The sequence below is a fragment of the Sinohyriopsis cumingii genome, chromosome 16 (genome assembly GCF_028554795.1).
Source record: "Sinohyriopsis cumingii isolate HCF-2022 chromosome 16, ASM2855479v2, whole genome shotgun sequence".
NCBI classification, from domain to species: Eukaryota; Metazoa; Mollusca; class Bivalvia; order Unionida; family Unionidae; genus Sinohyriopsis; species Sinohyriopsis cumingii.
The window spans coordinates 96,018,472-96,038,550 of record NC_142976.1 but is presented as its reverse complement, the minus strand read 5'-3'; the positions used below and the strand labels follow the sequence as shown (position 1 = coordinate 96,038,550).

The 20,079-nt window shown below is 42.1% G+C and overlaps 1 protein-coding gene across 1 annotated transcript in view; it reads right to left on the bottom strand.

Annotated features, from left to right (window-relative positions):
* The window catches only part of LOC149781021 (uncharacterized), a 137,845-nt gene that overhangs the window by 117,385 nt on the left and 381 nt on the right, over positions 1–20,079 (bottom strand). The gene's annotated exons all lie outside the window — the stretch shown is intronic.

Below are 20,079 nucleotides of genomic sequence, written 5' to 3'. Positions count from 1 at the left end.
GTGAATGAAATTGTGATTTCCACTGTTGGAAGTCATTAGGCCATTGATGGACACTACGTTTCCTAGCTTGAGACAAAAGATAAGCATAATGGTCACAAAAACATCGATCTACTTTCACATCATTTCTAGAAGAAGAACGAGGATCAAAATGAGTCACTAAATGTTCTAAGGAATAGCCCAGGCTGCGATGATGCAGAAAATACACACAATATTGTCCACACACCAAGGAATCTGTGCCTTGTAATTTCACATTATTGAATCGGGTGGTCTGAGCATTTCTTCTCATAAAGTCGATGATATCGTCTTCCAAAGGGGGCAATCCGTACGAATCAAAATATTCCACACATCCTTCTTGAGGAAAGTAGACGGCTACCCAGTGGGTTCCTGGGAGATGACTGTCGTCCGTGTTGATCACATAAGCTAGATGGTCTTGAGGTTTGCGATGAGGGAGTTCATCTTTAGCACAGACGACAGGATTCCAAGAAGACGTATACGAACTGTGGTTCAAAAGGTAATAAAGTTCCCAGGTATCCATTGATTTGTGTGTATGTGTTTTTTTCTTCTTCACAGGTAATAATAAGTCATCAATTCGATCCTGACTTTTTGCTTGAAAATGTCTGACAAATAACCGTTTCTTCGTTTCGTCTCCTCACTCTGATTCAGGAGAGCTTCGATACGATGGATCTCTTGAGTGGTTAATGGTGGACAAGAATGTTCACGCAAGTCTTTATACCACTGATGCAACACGTCTTCGTCCGAGATGAGACTCCAAGCTTCGTCCAGATACTCGTCCAATTTTTCTTCTTGACTCAACATCAGGCATTTATCGTGTTGAATTTGACTGGGATGATCGTTTTGACATCCATAACACTCTTTCTTGATCAATTCCGTCATTTTTTCGGCCAAGTGTTTGGCACAACAGCAGATTAAATGGGCTTCTTGTTCTGGCCATCTCGACTTCATCATGACAACGTCTTCGTCTTTGTCTTGAGATTCTTCTCCTTCCACGGTCTCCTCACATTCCATCTCCAACGTTTCTCCACTTTGTAAAGAGGGATAACAGTCTTCCATGGCTTCTAATAATCTAGAATGACTTCTCTCAAACTGTTGATTTCTATGGTACTATCGAATTCTGCATACAGGATGACGTTCACTGTCGCTGGCAGTGCATCTTTAAACTGACGTTTCACACGAATCTGGCCAGATTTAATAGGGTGGAAATGTCCCTCATCGCTGCCTTGGTCTGGAGTGAAATCGAAAGCCACAAAGCATAGCCTCCTGCGTAATCGTCGTACGTAATGCCGTGACTGGTGTTGGTTCCTAACTGGCCGGTAGCTTCGTACAAGGACAAGTACGATCTCAAGTAATTCATCTTCGTGTCACTAAAGTCAGGTTCGAAAGGTCTGGTACACAAGGTCTTGCCATCGCGACTGACTTCGATTTTCTTCACGTCGAAGTGTTGAAAGTTGAAAGGATTTTGATGGAAGGCTCCGTTGAAGGCTGAATTCAGGACCATACCAAGGATTAAACGCTTGGGTAACTGTCCTTGAAACAGATGATCTTCGATCATGGAATGCTGTCCAGCAGGAATGGTGAACGTTTTCACTTCCACGCGTCGTATGGGATACTTGGCAGTCGTTCTGCTCAACGTCTGACTGATGTCGTTTCCCACTTTAGGTAACACTTCCACGCGTCGTACGTAGAGTTTGGCCTCCTCGATTTTGCTTTTAGGATTGCCACCAGTAGTAGCATCAGCATCAGCCAACAAATGGAAAGCGGCACTGCTACGATTCAGTCTCAGGCGAACATTGACACCGTTCAGCAAATATTTCTCTTGCAACCACATGTCCAAATGCAAACGATCCATCAGTTCTAAACTCTTTTCATTTGTGATTTTGCTTCGTCTTTCCACAAAGCCGTCATTGTCTTTTTTTGATGTGTCAAACTCCTTCGCTTCGTCAGGTTCCCATAGCACACAAGCATTGAGATGAGTGTTCTTGGCATCTATTCCGTACGTCAAGAGATTTTCCAGGTAGGCACGGTAAGGGTAAGTATTCATGCTACTGCTGACTAGTTTGTTATTCAAGTACAAGTCCACTGAGCTGAACAAGGAATGCATGAAATTGTTGACGGGAGCTATATTCTCAGTGTCTGCTACTGCACCATTATCCTTATCTAGAACTTTGACTTTCAAGTACAAGTAACTGCTATTCAGATCGATGTAATCTTCGGGTTGTCCCTTGATTTCAAACTCGATGGGAGCGGAATCGTTCAATGAGGAGACGGGGTGAAATTCCACCCACTGGGATTCTTGCATCGTCATCATGGTGGGGGGGGGGGCATGGCAAACAGGTCCAGTTCCGTTTTGGAACAAGCGCAAGATTCTCTGTGCATCATTTTGTTCTGTTCTTTCTCAATAATCGAAAACGTCTAAGTCTCGAACGGTTCTTCTTTTCTTGGCCTTTCTAGCTTGAAGTCTGGTGAAAGGTTGTTTTCTTTGTCGTCTCTTTCTGCCTTGTCCTTGCTGAATGCCTGACTCGGTAGCGTGCAGGGCATTTATAGGTGTGTCTCGTCGGTCCAAAAGGTCTTTGCCTGTTTGCAGCAAGACATTTTTGCCTGCCCTCATGAAGGCTTCTTTAGGGTTTTGTTTGTCGATGATGACATTTTGGAGAAATTCTTTGCCTTGCGTCAGTGCCGCATCTTTCAAGGCGTGCAATCCGCGTGTCACCATCGGTTTCAACACTGGGGCCACCGAACGAAAGGCCGATTTTAACATATCTCCTAAACCGTGTCCTCGCTGTCGTGCAACCCCTCGGTACACTGGATACATGACTTACGAGTCGTGAGAAAACCGTTTTCTAAAATGGAGTTTCACCGTGACTTTTCCTTTGGTGAATGGAATATTTTGTCCCAGATCTCCTTTTATAGCAATGTTGACCGTGTCCAAATAAGACTTGCTGACGGGTAAATAATGAGGATGGACAAATTCGCGGTGGACGTGGTAAGTGTTCCCACCTTCCTCGTCAGTGGCCGTGGCAGAATTTACTTTGAAAGGAATGACACGCAGTAATGGTACGGAGGTGTGTCCCACCACGTTGTACTCCACCACATCGGAGTACACGAAGATCAAATTCAGTCCCTGGTTCAGTTCTACCGGGTAACGAAAATACCTTGCAAAATGCATGTCGTTGTCAATCTTTGCTCTCTCAATTTTTTGGGTCAGCTTATCCGTGACCATATTGAGGTCTCCACCGAAAATGTCATACAATCCAGGGCAAAATTTAATACGTATACTTTTTTCATCACTATCAAATTTGATGAGTAGACGGTGAGACAGTTTGTGGTACTCGATGGTGACACGTTTTTTTGCATTGGTCAGAACCTTGTCAAAGGTTGCATAGAATTTGTCAGCGATGGCTTCCACCAGATGTTGACCACTAAAATAATGGCCTGAATTAATTTTAAAGTGATAAACGAAAAGAGGAGGAGTAATAGCGGGGTAATAGCTCCTTTGCAAGATGTGAGTTATGTTGAGGACTGCCCGTCATGGTTTGCTGCAGTGCTGAGTCCAAAATTTCGACGTCAAAAGTGTTTTGAGTTTCAGTGATGTTTTTGATTTGTGTTGGGTGAATCATTTCCACTAAAGCCACTTCCCAATGAGCTTCGTGATCTAAGGGGATGGCCTGAGGTAATTTGGCCGTGTAACAGCACAACATGTTCTTGGGAAACACCTCCATGGAACTGTCACTGGGTAAGGTTAAGTAAAATTGGTTTTGGTGACTCATAATTCCAGAGTTCTGTGGCTGTCCGAGGGGTTATTACTGGATGTCAGAGGCGTGTCTCCGCCCAAAATGGGGTTCTGGTTGTGGTTGGGGTGGTGACTGGCACTGGCACTGGACACAAGGTTCCCGTTCGAGGAGAATTTTAGGGAGGGATTGGGAAGCAGGTAACCGATGCAACTGCTCAATAAAATGGTCCACAATTGTTTGTCTCCTTGTTGCAAACTCAAATTGGCGATGGCTGCCCCGATGACACAATACACCACGAAGATTTGGCAGAAAAAGACGATTTGCGTTTTAGGCACACGTTCTCCACACCACACCCACAAGGGTTGTTTTTGTAAATCTTGCAAAGAAGAACTAGGTGAAGGAAGAGTGGTCGACGTAGCTGCGTCTGTGTGAAAAGGCATGATGGTCACTTCTTTTTATAGTCGATGACTTGCGAAGCGTCGATCCAAGAATCAAAACTGGGTGGATATCCTTTCCAACGTACTTTGACTTCTTTGACACGTCGTTTGCCTACTTTACGGGTTCTGCGTTCGAGAATGCTTTCGATGTCGTACACGTCATCTTCTTTTTTGGTCACACGTTGTAACTCAGACAAATAAAACGTTCCTTTGAGCACTTCTCCTTTAATGTCTTCCAATTTATAGACGGCAGGATGACGGCCATGCACTCGTCCAGTGACGCGAAACAATTCGGTCGTCCAGTTAGGTAAGTAACCTTTGTCGAAAGTGCGTTTGGTTTTGCCAATGCGCACCCAATCTCCTACGGCCAACTCTCCACTTTTCTTGGGGACAGCCCTCGTCGGGGACGTACCAAACAGACGCTCAAACACCAGCACTTCGTTCTCGGGAGTCACGTCTTGCGGGGCACGTCCGATGCTTCGATGGTAAGATTGGTTGTACGCTTGCACCAGGTGCGGTAAGATGTCGATGTACTTCAGAGTGTGGTGATGCGTAAAATATTTCCACATGCGTTCTTTCAAAGTGCGTTGAAAACGTTCCACGATGCTGGCTTTGGTTTCGGGATTCTCGGTGGTAAAAAAATGAATGTCACGTTTCTTTAATTCTTTTTGGAAAGCTTGGTTCAGAAATTCGGTGCCTTTGTCCATTTGCCATCGAAGAGGGTGACGACCGCTTTGTTTCAACACTCGTTGCAGGGCTCGCACTAACTCGCTGCTGGATTTGGAAGTCAAGGGTACGACCCAGGCAAATTTGGAAAAGACGTCGATGACACAAAACAAATATTTGTAGCCACGATTGTAGCTGGCCAAATGAGAGACATCGGCTAAATCGGCTTGCCATTGATGATCGATGCCTTCCACTCGGGTGCGACTTCTGGCAAACTTGCGTCGAATGGGTTTGTGTAAAGTGTAGGTAGCTTGTTCTTGTAACCATCGTTGCACTTGAGGTAAACGGAGACTTTTCAGTCGCGTTTTGGCAGCACGATACAATTTTTGAACTCCTGCGTAACCTGGAGGATGGGAGGGATCATAGTAAATGCTGGCTAAGACTTTTTCCATTTTTTATTTTTTGTGTTGGTGTGTTAATAAGGCACCCACTCTTGGAGGATGCTACTCTTTTTCTCTTGGGGTATTTTCTTGGATTGCAATGCTTTGCGTGTGCGACCGGCAATAGGTGTCGAAGAGGAGGATGTCTGAGCGGGGGATATCGGTTCTTGTTTCACTTCTGTCTTCACTTTCTTTTTCTCTTGTGATGAAGAAGGGGTGGCCATCATCTTTTTAATCCATCCAATTCTGGAGGTAGGTGGTGTTGTTAACTTGCGTACTTTTTCTGGTGGAGTTTGAAACCCTTCTTCTTCTTCTTCTTCTTTTCCTTTTTCTCTCTTGGTCACTGGTTGTGCTGGGACTGGTACTGGTACTGGTGATGGTGCTGGACTTTTCATCAAGGTCTTAAAATCTTTCAGAGTGGGTAGAGCTGTTTCGTCTAAAGCTTTCTGGTGAAAGAGTTGCAGTCGTTGCAAAAGTTGACCGTACTTTTGCGATTTTTCTGTTTCGGACAAATCTTGGCGATCCATCAAGGACTGCAATTCGTGTTGTAACTGGGACATCTCGCTCAAATGGGGATTGGGAGGTAAATGCGGGGTGCGTTGTTCTTGCCACCGATGGTATTCCATCCATCGTTTGTAAGGCACTAAAGCTAGTTTTCGTCCTTCCATGGGGTTGTCAGGGGTCGATTCTGAGATCTTGGAACTTCCGAAGGCGTTTTTATCTTGCTCCCACCAGTCCTCCCAACATGGTTCCCAAGACTCCTTTCAGTATGGGGCCTAACAAGAGAGGTAAAATGCCTCCACGTTGGACCAACATCTTCTTTTTTTGACGAATGGGAATTTTCTTTTGAACCATTTGGCGAAGAACGTGACGATGCTTGCTTAAGCATTGTTTCTGGTGTTTGGACAAAGGAATCGTGCCTTTCAAAACGTTCAAACAACATTCGCACACGGTATAGATGACCTCTTTGGAGGCCGATTGAATGAGTTTTTTTTCGTAGAGGTGGAGAAGCTTTGGACAGGACAGATAACATGTCCCCATGTTTGACTAAACGTGGTGGTAGTCCTTTTCTTTTCTTTCCTTGGGGTTTTCTGGAGGGTGACATCTTTGAGTCTTCAGGAGCACCAAAAAGCACTGATACCCCCGACTTGGTCACAGGTCATTTTTATACTGGAACGCGTCGCCACTGATTGTCTTTACGTCGTATTAGTTTGAGGAACGGCATGACACGTCGTGCAGGGGTACGTAACGGACTAAATCGAGCCAGTTCTTGCTTGGACAAATCCAGTAAACTTTGTAACATGCCCGATCTTTTTTGGACTTTGATTTTGGGAGAAGGTACTTTGTGAGCAGCAGCCACTGCCACTAGATTGGAGGGTCCTGCCACTGGGGAAGTTCTTTTTGGGGTCGTCAACGGAAAAGTTCTTGGTGTGATCAACGTCTCCAAGTACTCTTTAGTTCTTGGTGTCATTAATGGAGAAGTGGATGAACGTGAGGCTGCCGGAGACACAGTCACTGCCGTGGCAGGTCGTGGTTTGCGAGTGTAAGGTTGCGTCCTGGCCGAAGAAGAAGTGCCTCTGTTGCGACTAGTTTTCATCTGTGGACTTTTCTTTTTCTGGGGACTTTTTCTCTGTTTCTTTTTCCGGGGTGGTGCCTGGTCAAAGGAGGGTCCCGCCACTGGAGAAGTTCTTCTTGGGGACCTGGTCTTTTTCTTTTTCTTCTTGGGGCTTCGTTGGACTTTTTTCTTAGGGATAACTTTGGGGGCATTAGGATCCCATCTTAAGAGAGAGCGGATGATGACCCCTCCTAGAGTACCGCTCCCTCCAGGTTTCAAAATGATTTGTTTTTTGGTTTGAGTGTCGATGCGGGGATCGGCAAGTTGGACCAAAGCGACTTTGTTTCGATCGAAAAAGCGTTTGGTTTGATGAGGAATCTGAATGATTCCTTGGAGTATTTGACGTGCCGTCACCGTGAACCATCGTAAGACTTCTTTGAGACTAGCTTCTAAGACACGAGCTCGTATTTGTGGATTTTTTTCTCGACTGATACCATACAAGGCACGAATCAATTTGACGGGAAGATGCGACTGAAGGGACGTCATGTTGACGTTGTGTGAGACAGACGAAAAAGGGTCTGAGGTTTTTATAGATTTTTTTGTGGAGTGAAATGAAGTCGAGGACGGAGACGTGTACAGGACAGGCCCTCCGTCTTGGCACCAGTGGTGAAACAAGTGGGTACGAAATCGCAAATCCTCGGGAGTCGTAGGTTTCAAATCGACGAGTAAATAGGCGTGTGGCGTTTGAGTGGCATCGTCGTACGCCTGAGTCAGCCAAGGCGTTCCTAACTGTTTGGCTAAGACTTGCACTTGCGATTTATCTCGAGGGCTTTTAAACAAGACCACGTAATGCGCATTGAGACTGATGGTGCGATGGGCTTTACTTTGTTGAAACAAATTTTGGGTGATGTAAACGACACTGGCATTACGGTGATGCCCTTTGCGCGTGAACCACAGTTTAATTTCTTCTTCGTCTTCTCCTAACATGTCGTCGAAAATGACCAAATGGGTTAGACGGGAGTCAGAGACGATGCCATCGTCTTCTTTAGGAATGCCTTCCACAAACACGATGGAATCGCCTTGACTTTCTCGCAAGAGGCTGTACGCCGATTGCCACTCTTTGTAACACCACACGATTCGTTGAGGGGGTCGATCGATCAAATGAAGTTTATGTTCGATCAAACGTTTGATGAATTCGGTTTTGCCTGAACCGCTAGGTCCAGCAATGAGCATGTTAAAGGGATGGCGAAGATACAAAGCCTCCCAACTGGCACGATCTAAGTGTTCGTCGATGACTTTGACAGTAGAGGAAGAGGGAGCAGAGACAGCAGAGGTAGCCATGGTGTGAGAAATGTCACTTGTGACACGAAAAAAAAACAAGACAAGAGTTTATATACTTTTTCAGAACACGTTTATTGAATGTTTCAAACATGAATACGAAAGACAAAAATGCATAAAAGCCAAAGGCTTAAGTACAAGAATAAAAGGCACATGATAACCATGAACGTGGAATAAACACAAGTGTCTGTACAACATGTTTTGGGTAAAGTTCTAACCAGTTCTATAGTAGGGGTAAGGTCACACAAGTGTCCTCCCGAAAGGGACTTTCCCGCCTGTCAACGACAGTCCTGTCCTGGGTGACGGGTTCTTCTGGCACCGTCACTAACACAGGTTGAAAAGTAACTTTTTTCCTTGAATAACTCTCGTGCATACTGGGCCACCTCTTGTGTCCAAGCCTCAAAACCCTGGTCTCGGTGATGTCCAACATTTGACTCCTAACCAATCTGGTTTCTTCTTCGTCAACGACATGGTAAGTTACTTCAATGAACAATGAACTATCGATCTTGCCTAGGGTTCCTTTTCATATACAGACCAATACCAACGTGACCGTACGGTAAGGTGAAGTGATTGGGAAGTCGCACTCGCTTCTGGTATACAATTTGATAGACTTTTTCCAAGGGTCGACTGACGATGTGGTGAGTGGGTAAACGTACAATCTTGTTCGGTTGATAGGTGGTCACTTTAAAGTTTCCATCCTCTCCCGATTGCAAGGCTTCTTTCAATACCCCAAAGTTGACCACTCGACTGGTACGATGATTCAGAGTCAGTCCTTTCACTTTGCACGTCGTGTGCACTTCTCCTTGTTTGTCCCGGTATTCGTAGCCGTAATTTTTGGGACCACCACTGATGAAACTTAGAATCTTGTCGTCGGGATGCTCGTCTGTCCAGGCTCCTAAACGGTCTCCTTCGATGTCAGGGTGCTGTTGAATCGGGTGATGGATGTAAATGCAACTGTCCGTGTCAAAGTACAGGACGCGTTCTTCTAACAGTTCTAAAACTTCGTACAATTTTAAGCGAGCATGAGCTGTCACGTAAGCCGCAATGATGACGTTTCCAAAAGGGTCGTCTTGTACAAAGTCCAGATCTTCTTCGTAATTGACCAAGATCAAATCCTCTCGAACGACGTCCACGTGTTTCATGTATTTGGTTTTGTCGTGAATCATCTGGAAGTAGCGGGAAGGTTCTGTCAAATATTCCGTCTTGGGTAAACACGGTCATTGTGCCATTTTACCCCACAAGCAATTTAACATCACTTTGGCAAATGATCGCCTGCCTTCGTTTTTTTCGATGTGGTCTAAAGAGATGCCTTCTTGTGCGTAGTATTTCTCTTTGAATTGTATTTGGTCTTCGGGAGTGTGACACCAGGAAGGATAGCCGCTGGCTTCTTGTTTCAGTTTCAAAAAGGCATCCACGTAGTCGGCGAAAATGCCTTTCTGAGTAGGGTCACCCTTGTGGTACTGTTGTGTCTTGGGAAAGTGGCAAATTTCGTACACTTCTAACAGTTGGTATCCCATGCCCAGAGCTTTGAACAATTCCACGCTGACCCAGGTTCCCGTCAAGGCACATTCTTCCTGGCTGTGATGGCAAGGTTGGTCCTGGTTGCATGTTTCGGCACAAGTACGGCACAAGGGAAACATCAGTTTGCCTTGACAATGGTGAGGTAAGACGGGATGGTATAGGTTCGTGGGAGGCAAAACTTTACACTTGATCAAGCCTTCGTATTGTCGAATGTTTTTCAGGTCGATGTGTTCCGTGAACAATTGCGGGTGCCCTACAGGAAAGCGACAATATTTGCACACGTAGGGATACAGCGAACACACGTCCAAGTATTTGATTTCTTCTCATTTCTCTTCGTCGGTTTGGTACAGCAAACAGGTGGCATTGGTCCTTCCTCCGTACAAACTATCCCTCGGGTTCAGCGGGTCCATGAACTGGTAACTTTCCACGGGGCGTTTAAACTCGGGATCGGTTTTCAAACGGTGATTGTACTCGTGTTCCCACATTTCCACCACTTGGTATCCTTGCTGTTCTAACTTTAGGCGTCGCTGACAAGTGTCCTGGTACAAGTCTTCCATGGTTCATTGCAAAAACTGATTTTTAGTGCCACGGTCAGGGTAACAGACGGGACATCCGTGAAATAAGCAACCGTTAAACTCGTACACGATCTTGGGGTTTTCTAAGTCCCAGCCATCTACCGAATACGTTCCGATGGTCTTTTCACCTCCTCCGTTGCGGGCATGCTTAATCCATTTGTCTTCCTTGTCGCACAAGTAATGTAACCAACGTAGGGCTTTGACCGAGTATTGAAGCTTGCCATAGTGGGTCGTTTGAGGACTGATGACAGCCACGGTGTTTTCAGGCATGAATCGTTGGCGGTAAACTAAGGAACACGCTTTGGCAATGGTGCAAGCTTCTTTCAAAGGATCGACCCCTCCGTGTTCCATGAACAGTTCTCGAAATTTTCTACAGCAACGCCGTAAAATGTCCACGTCGGAACGACAATACTTTAACATTTCTTCCTGAAAGTCGAAAGGGTCCGAGGCGTGAGCCTGGTACCAAGCGTAGAAAGCTTCTCGTTGTTCGGTACGCATGTTGTCGGGGTCGTAATAGTGAGCCTCAGGCAAATGGGGTAGAACAGCATGTTGATTGGCTTCCGTATTGAAAAAGTGTGGAAAGTACCCTTTAGCCATTTCTGTCATTACAAACGTTTTAGGCATTCGGCTCAAAGGCATGGCCAAGTAACTCATCGAATCTTTAAACTGTACTTGTCCCACTTGCATGAAAATGATTTTGGCTCCGTTCAAAATCACTTTAGGACGTTCGGTGCCATGTTCCGTATAGTACCTCAAAAGAAACTGTCCATCGTATCCGGAGAAATTGTGAGCCATCACCGTGGCATGACGATGACAATCTCCGAAACGTTCGATGTCCTCTTGGCTCCATGTCTTGTCGATGTGGTCTAAGGCCCATTGGGCAAAATCGGCTAACGTGTTTGGTCCCCAAAAGATTTTTTTCATGCCCTCCAGGAATCTTGCTGCAGTGAGGGCAATGACTGAAGATAGGTTCTTGAATGCACTTCTCGCACGCTCGATGAGCCACGCAGAAATTAGGGATGTGAATGCCAGTCTCATGCATGCATTCGAAATCGAAAAAGATGAAATTGCCTTTCTTCTTGTGACCGTCCTCTTTCTCTGGTGGGGGTTGGTATTTTTGCACGTAGCATTCGTGTTCCAAGTCCACGATGTGGTGACAAATGTGACATTTTTTCTTTCCTCGACATACGTGTGCCTTGGCATTGTTGGTAAGTATGCCTTGTCCACAGGTAGGGCACAATCTCAAGAGTTGACAAGCACATTTCTGCTGTAAACCTTGCGTCTTCAGATGTTGCTGGTAACAGGCAGGGCTGACAAACGTACGCAGACAAGTTGAACAAGGCACTGGTTCTTCGCTCAGACAGGGTGGAGAGGCCAAACATCCTGGGCATTTCAATCCACAATGCTTGTGTTGCTCTCGATTGTTATAACCATAATCACATTTCTCACAATAATAACCGTATCCCAGGAATCCAGTGATACTGGTAATGGTATCGAAATGGTCATCGTGATGATAGACATGAATGTATTTTCCGTCCTTAAAGTCTTGGCCTCAAAACAACAGAGACCTGCGCATTTCTTGAGGGTACTTTTCAGGGTTGACTAAGGGTGGTGAACTTGGTTTAGAGGGTTCGGATTCTGGTTCACTCATGTCCTCTTCAAAATCACTGGCATGAATTTGTGCCAAGATTTCAGCTCTGGTACAAGGCGATAGATCACGTTTCTGCCTCTTACTTTCTTCTTCTTCTTTCTTCTCGAATGAATGGGATCGTTTCATCTTGAGTGCAAAACGTCAAATGACTCAAGTTTAAACACCACAGACTAATTTATAGTCTTGGCAAACCAGCGTATATAAAAAGGGTGTGTGTCTTGTCCTTTCACTATTCATTTCACTCTCAAGCCGAGCACAACGATGGAAGAGACTACCCAGATGGAACGTTTCGTCAGAGCTTTGCGAGGGGTCATTAGAAAATTCTCTTCAGACCAGCCGACGGACTACTCTCCTTCCTTTCGAGATAAAAGTCAAGATACTTGCTATATCTGTCAGAAGAAAGGACATTGGTCTTCAGAGTGTCCAGACTGTCAAAAAAGAACAAAAACAGGGACTAAAAGAGACAAAAGTCAAGATACCTGTTATTATTGTAAAGAAAAAGGACATTGGTCTCCAGATTGCCCAGAAAAGAAACAAGAGGAGTCAGAAGAAAAGAAGGATTCTTCAGAAGAAGAGAGGGATTCTTCGGAAGAAGAGAGGGATTCTTCAGAGGAAGAAGAGGAAGAAAGAAGACAATTCTATTTAAAAGAAGCAAAGAAACAGGAGAAGAAAAAAAGAAGGGAAGAAAATCAGGTAAAAACGGTGAAGAAATTCAAAAAACAGAGAGACTAAACAAGGAGAAAGAAGAAGTCAATGAACTTTTAATTAAAGTGTTCTGTGGTGAATTGTGAATTGGATTGTAAAAAAATGGATAAAAGAATACATGAATGATATAAGGTAAGTGTCTTTGAGTTTTGATTTTAAAATAAGAAGCTACACTCACGCACTCATACACAGACACGTACTATAAGGGTAAAATGGGTGGGGTTTATTTTTGAGTTATTGGCAAATTGAAATTGTATTTCTTTTCGAGAAATGTGGGTGGCCCTGAAAAGGGCCTTTTTATTTTGGTGTAGGGGTGAGTTTAACCAATCAACTTTAACTGCCTTAAGCCTTTGCCACGGCCAAGGCCTACTTCTGATGATTGGGTTGAAATCACTAAGGGTGGTACGACAGGCTTAGTCACAGGGTTGGCGTGTTTAGCTCGGGAAGGTCATATTCTCTTCGGTCGTGATAAAGAAGTCTGATACATTTGTTTCAGACTTCTTAACTCCGCTAAAATGTCCAACAGTACCGTAGCCGTTTGATTTTCACCCTCTTGTTTCTTTGCTGCTACTTCTTCTTGCTGTTGTTGCTGTTGTTTTTTTCTTACCTCTTCTTGTTGCTGTTGCTGTTGCTGTAGGAGAAAAGCTTGTTCCGCTTCCTTTTGTCGTTGCATAAATTTCTCCAATTCTTCTTTCTGTCTCTGTCTAAAATTCTCCACTTGCGGTAATGAAGAAGGTAACGAAGGTTCTGGAACAAATTCTTGCGAGGTAAGAAAATCCACAAAATCCCAGTGTACCTCTTCTGAAAGTAAGTCCGGGTTCCCTTGGGCAGTCTCCCCTGCTGGTGCACCCCAATGGATTGTTTTCTGAGTTTCCGTCATGTTGAATCACTGTCGCATAGATTGACTGCACACAAGCGCTAACGAATCTATATAGACCACATGACGTCACAGACTGCTCTCTTCGGATTGGATGCGAGCTGACTGAATTTTGTAACGCGTGTTCGGATTGGTGAATGAATTCAATCCGTTTCAATCCTTCCTGTACCTATAAATAAGCACAGTTCACTGCATTGATTCACCTATTCTCGTCGCTTCAAGATGTGGACCACAGTTGAGTCATCCACCCTTGTGTCTTCCATGATGTTTAGGACGGACATGCTCATGTATGTCAGGTCAAAGTGGACTGTTGTTGATAGGACAGATACTAGTCAATGGATGAGGAGAGTTTACATAGAAAGACAAGGATGTCTCAAGAGGGTACTTGTGTATGGACCGGTAGTTAGAAGGAGTTTAAGAAGAAGAAGAAGAAGATGTGACAGATGCCATCTATGTTAATATTAATATTAACATAAACCCAAAGGCCATTTTCAGGGCCAGCCATATTTCTCGAAAAGAGATAGCCTTTCCATTGCCTACCCCTTTTCTAAATTTAAATTTAAATTTAAATTTAAAAAAAACTTTAAAAAAAAAAAAAAAAAAATCCCATATTCAATTCCCCTTGTCCCTAGACAAACCCAAACTCTATTCCCATGTTAATTTCCCTTGTCCCTAGACAGACCCAAACTCTATGTTAAATTCCCATTGTCCCTAAAGTGACCCACGATTTTTCTCCATGTTAAATTTCCATTGTCCCTAAAGTGTCCCAGGGGTCTTTTTAATGCTAAGTCCCATTGTCCCTAATGTATCCCACTTAACTACTCATCTCCCTTACAAACAATATTTGCCAAAAAATGCAGACAATAATCGCAAATAGGTTAAAACACCACCTGGAAACCAATAACCTACTCTCCATAAATCAATGTGGCTTTCGGAACAAACGGTCCACCACTGACCAACTTCTCGGATTGGAAACAGACATCAAACTCGCTTTTAACGCACATAGGAAAACCAATCGCAACCTCATAGCGGGTTTCTAGACCTAGAAAAAGTGTTCGACCTAGTATGGACCAATGGACTAATGATCTAATTAAACCAATTTGGAATAACTGGACGCTTGTTCAACTGGATTGGCGATTTCCTCACAGGCCGGAAAATTACCACAAGAATAGGCAACACCATTCGGAAGAATTTTCACTTGAAAATGGAACACCGCAAGGCAGTGTAATAAGTCCCCTACTATTTAACCTAATGGTAAATGACCTTGACCTCAATGTAGCCTCTACAAGCATAAACTTGTCACAATTTGCAGATGATAGTGGCATATGGAGGAATGGAAATCCTGCCAATAAAACAGTAGTTAAAGAAATCCAGCAGAGCCTAGACAACATAAGGAGATGGGCAGACAAATGGGGTTTCAAAATATCTCATGAAAAAACTGTGGCAATCATATTCACCCCCATACGAAATAACAACCAAGTCTATCCAAACTTCTATATACAAAATCAATTAATCAAATACGTAACAGTAGTAAAATTCCTAGGAATGTTCTTTGACAACCACCTCACATGGAAACAGCACACTGAACAACTCACCCAGAAATGTAACAAAGATCTCAATTTACTCAGGAACAACACAGGGACTGATTGGGGATCCAACAAGGAAACCCTCCTCACAATATATAAAACCCTAATTAGATCAAAACTGGATTACGGTTGCCAAGCATATAACTAGGCTAAGCAACCTGTACTACAAAAAACTTGACACTGTCCAGAGAAAGCCTTACTATTATGCACAGGAACACTCCCCTCAACATCATTAGAAGAACTACAAACACTAACAGGAGAACTACCCTTAACATTACGTAGGCAAGAACTGCTCCTCTGATACTCCATTTGATTAGATACCCATCCAGACAACCATCCCACCAAAATAGCTATAAACAAGTGTAAAGTTGTCTTCAAACCCAAAATCATATCCACCACATCAAGTGGCAATGTAATCCTTGAACTAACAGAAAAGATACCTCTATGAAAAAAAACAGGTAACAAACAATACAGACCAGAACAAATCACCATGGTTACAAAAACCACCAAGGATTAACACTGAATCTACCAAATTAGGCAATAAAGAAGGACAAGGAAACTGACTAAAACCTGTACTGGTAAATGAAATCAACCAAAAATACCCGAACTATCTTAAAATATATACCGATGGATCAAAAACAAACAACCCACCAAGAACAGCAGCAGCAATAGTCATCCCTGAATTCAATATACAAACGGAATCCAGATTACCAGACTATTGCTTCATTTACACCACTGAATTCTGGGCTATACTTGAATCACTACAATGGATCAAAGACAACCAAATACCTAAAGCAGTCATTATAAGCGATTCCCTAAGCATTATTAAATCGATCCAAAATCGCAATACACACTCTAGGGAACAATTCCTCGACAGATCATGCCAATTAATCGACGATATCACCACAGCACATCAATTAGTCGAGCTCATGTGGATACCATCGCACATTGGAATCTTTGGCAACGAAACAGCAGACAAAGTAGAAAAAACCAAACTAGGACATCAAAACTCTATCAAGCTTAACTATAGCTCTACAGAAACATTAAGTTTCGCACAAACATATATAGACCAAAAATGGCAAGATTTTTGGAACTCCTCCACAAAAGGTAAAAAGTACCATGAAAACCCCCAAAACCTGTAGACAGGAACATATAGCCACATAAGGGTGCCTATTTAGAACAGAAAACCATAAACAGGATAATAACTGGAAAAACTAGACTAGCAAGCAGTTTTGGAAGGTTTATAGGACCCAAACCAGCAACCATTAACTGCTTTAACTGCCACACCACCGAAGATCTAGGCGACGTATTCAATATATGACCAAAATATCAACCAGCTAGGAAATATTTATCAAAAACCAAAAAGAGATTGGATTACCACACACATACCCATGGACTCAAATAAAAATAAACAATCATCATATAAAAATAAATAAATTCATAGACTCAGCAGGAATTTGGAACAAAATATAATTACTATCCCCACAAAACCAAAAGACCCAGTAACTACCGTATTTTCCGGCGTATAAGTCGATACTTTTTGACTTGAAAGTTCGGTCTTCGTCTTATACTCCGAATCGACTTATATATGGATTGTGTCATTGAAATTGCATCGACCTATATATGGATTACAGTATCCGGTATGCTATTGACATTGCTCTATAATTGGCATAATCGAAAACAGGTCACATAGAAGTACAAATTCATGTTAAATTACTATGTCAATAAATTGTCATAAACTAATATGACTGCGTTTATATTTGTAAGTTATGTCATTATTTATTTTGCATTCTGCGTGTTTTTTCTTATTTCTCAAACATAAAATAAAAGAAAACAATTTACCGTACCGGTAAAAACTTCACCGGGCCGCATAGCACACTTACGGTCTATACTCTATAGTGTACTGTATTAATTCAAAGCATATTGTTTGTTCCTAAAAAAAAGATATGAAATAACTGGTCCATTAATATTTGATTTTCCAGTATAATGTTGGACACACGTGAGCAATTACCGGCATAGCTTTTTAATTGATCCTATTGATCCTACGAAGGGATGTAATCCATATTAACTCGAGAGTTCTATGATTATTTATAAAATAATGTAGATCATGCATTCTACTGAATCCCCCAAATCATATGTTTCTAATTGTATTTGACAAAGTTTCTCAAATAAATTAGGTTTAAACTACACTAAAATCAGATATATGGATGGACTACCAGTATTCGTAGATCATCAGTGATCCATGATTTTTAGTTTCGCAATTCAGTTTAAAGCAAATTGTAATGTCAACACTTCACCTATATTCATTCTTAACCAGCTGACGATTTGGTGTCTCTCTTTGATTATACCGGTTGTTGATAAACTGGTCTTTGGTTTCCAACAACAATCAAAGCCAGTTGCCGCAATTGTTTAGACCTTGATATTGGCTTTAGCTACGGATACTAGTTAACATATTGCCGGTACCCCATTGTTCTTCATCATTAATCCGCATCAATTACGCTACCCGTTTTTAATATCAATGGGATTCAGTACAACAGGAAAAGATGCCCACTCCCTTCTCTAGATGTAAATAATGAATTTAGCCATGGGCATTGTTTTCATTGCTATAGTACGGGCACATTTTAATGAGTTCGGTATATTTTGATCAATCTTTTCATAGCATGCACAGCCACGTGGCTCTTGTTGCTATGGATATCATAATTAAAACAAATATGGTTTAAACTAAACTAAAATCAGATATATTGTGAGCGCGCGCGTGCTTGTGTGTGTGCGCACGAGAGAGAGAGAGAGAGAGAGAGTGAGAGAGATGAAAAAAATTGTCCGTGTACAAGATCGTTCTTTTATTCAGGGCGATTTTTATTTGTAGCTTTTGCAAAGAGAAAAAAGACTGTTACCTGATGATTATGATAATCCTCATGTATTATGACCCTACTATATTCCATTATCAATAAACACTACTAAATCAACAATTCATTCTTGTTTTCATTACGATGTACATTGTCACAACAACCGCATGGCTATGCAGTGTTATTTACACGGTAATTAAACATGCTTAGCGCTTGGCTATAACTGAAACCAGACTGAGGGCAAGAATCGACAGAATAGGTCAAATCAGCGAGGCTGCCAGTAGGGAAATGAGGCTTATTTTAGGGAAATGAAAATCTGTCAACATTTTATTGAAGTCATTGTCCATACAAAATTTGTTATAAGGACAAGAGATCATACCCATTACTTTGTATTCGAACTCGCCGATAAAGATAATAATGGGGTATAGCATTGAATAGGTTAGTAATAAAATGTTAATTATATCCAAGTCCAAACAGAACAAACACTTAAAAAATAGTATATATATATATATATATATATATATATATGAATCGATTTAACGGAGTCCGTGACTTTCAAACTTACGATAGAAAATGACAAGTTTGTATAAGTTACGTTCGTAACTACAGGTAATAAAATGAACTACAACATGGATGTGCTTTCAATTATAATAAGACAAGCATGGACTGTTTATTCAGCTGTGTCAATTGATAACAAAATATAGCGGTTCAGAAGTAAAAGCACAAGCATGTTAGCATCGGTAACGCAATTTCACGATTGCCGGTAATATGGAATATCATACAACGACACCATCAATATTCATGCAGCCGGAAGTTACTACCGGTAATATAAAATACAAAGCCAAGTTATTGACCTGGTCTCGTCTTATACTCCGAATCGACTTATATATGGACGAAGGATGGAAAATTTACAAAATTGGTCAATTCGAATTATACTCCGCATCGACTTATACGCCGGAAAATATGGTAGCTAAATAAATTTAGAAGCCCCCACATAAAAACCCATAGCCTATCATTCAATTTTATAAAAATGTTAATAAATAATTCACTTACGAAGCACCCATCAAAAACTAAAGAAACCGCAGAATCGGATGTCCTAAATGTCCTTAACTAACCGTGTAATTGGCTAGGACTCCGGTCTCTTGCTATAAATAAATGACTTAAATAGGCAATATCTAAAAACTTATAAATGACATAACGTAGGAAGCACACCCTAAACACCTCGACTAGTAATACCATAATAACATTGAAAATCTCTCTTGATACATGATTTCTAATAACAACCTCTATAAACAGCATAGAACACACACCCCTTTTTAGAACATTTTGAAGAGAAAAAAAAAACGCAACAAACACCAGGCAAATGCAACTGGAAACCAGCGATGTGAAGCAACCAGGACCGTTCCCGAGCTCTCCTTCCCACAAATGACAGCCAACCATTCAACTGTAAGGGAACTTTATGGGCCCACAGACTGAGGCCAAACTATCAGGGTTCCTTGAAACCATAAAAACCTGGGGGAGGTGGCACCATACCCTTCCCCAGGAACAACTAGCAGGCTGCGGTACAGTCAGAAAAAAGTGGCACATGCACAATGGTGCACACGGCACTATAATTAAACTCAACAAGAGGATTTGACAGATACATTCATTTTTTAACATAAGAGCTAATACTCGAATTCATGGATTTTTCATATACATGTACAATATCTAATTATAGAGTGTACTACACAACAATAGGTTGTCCAAATACCAGCGTATTTCAATCTAGTTGTCTTCATTGAATACAAAATGTCATTGTTTTTTTTTCTTTCTCTGTGTGAGTCCTAACCACTGAAGACAGGTCTCTTAAAAATTTCACTTGTATGCAAAATTTCATTTTATTTTCAGCCCCTTCCCCTCACTTATCGAAACATCCTCTTATCTCGACAATATTACCTTGGACCAGGTGATGTCGAGAAAAACGGATAGTACTGTATTATGAAAATGGCGATATTATTTGAAAATTGGCGATAAAATATTGCGATTGGCGATCTTTGGTGACAACATTTGAAGCCACCATCAACACTGCATTTTGTAAAACATTCAGTTTAACGAATGACAACACGTTTGCATACTCTCATTTCTTAGTATAAA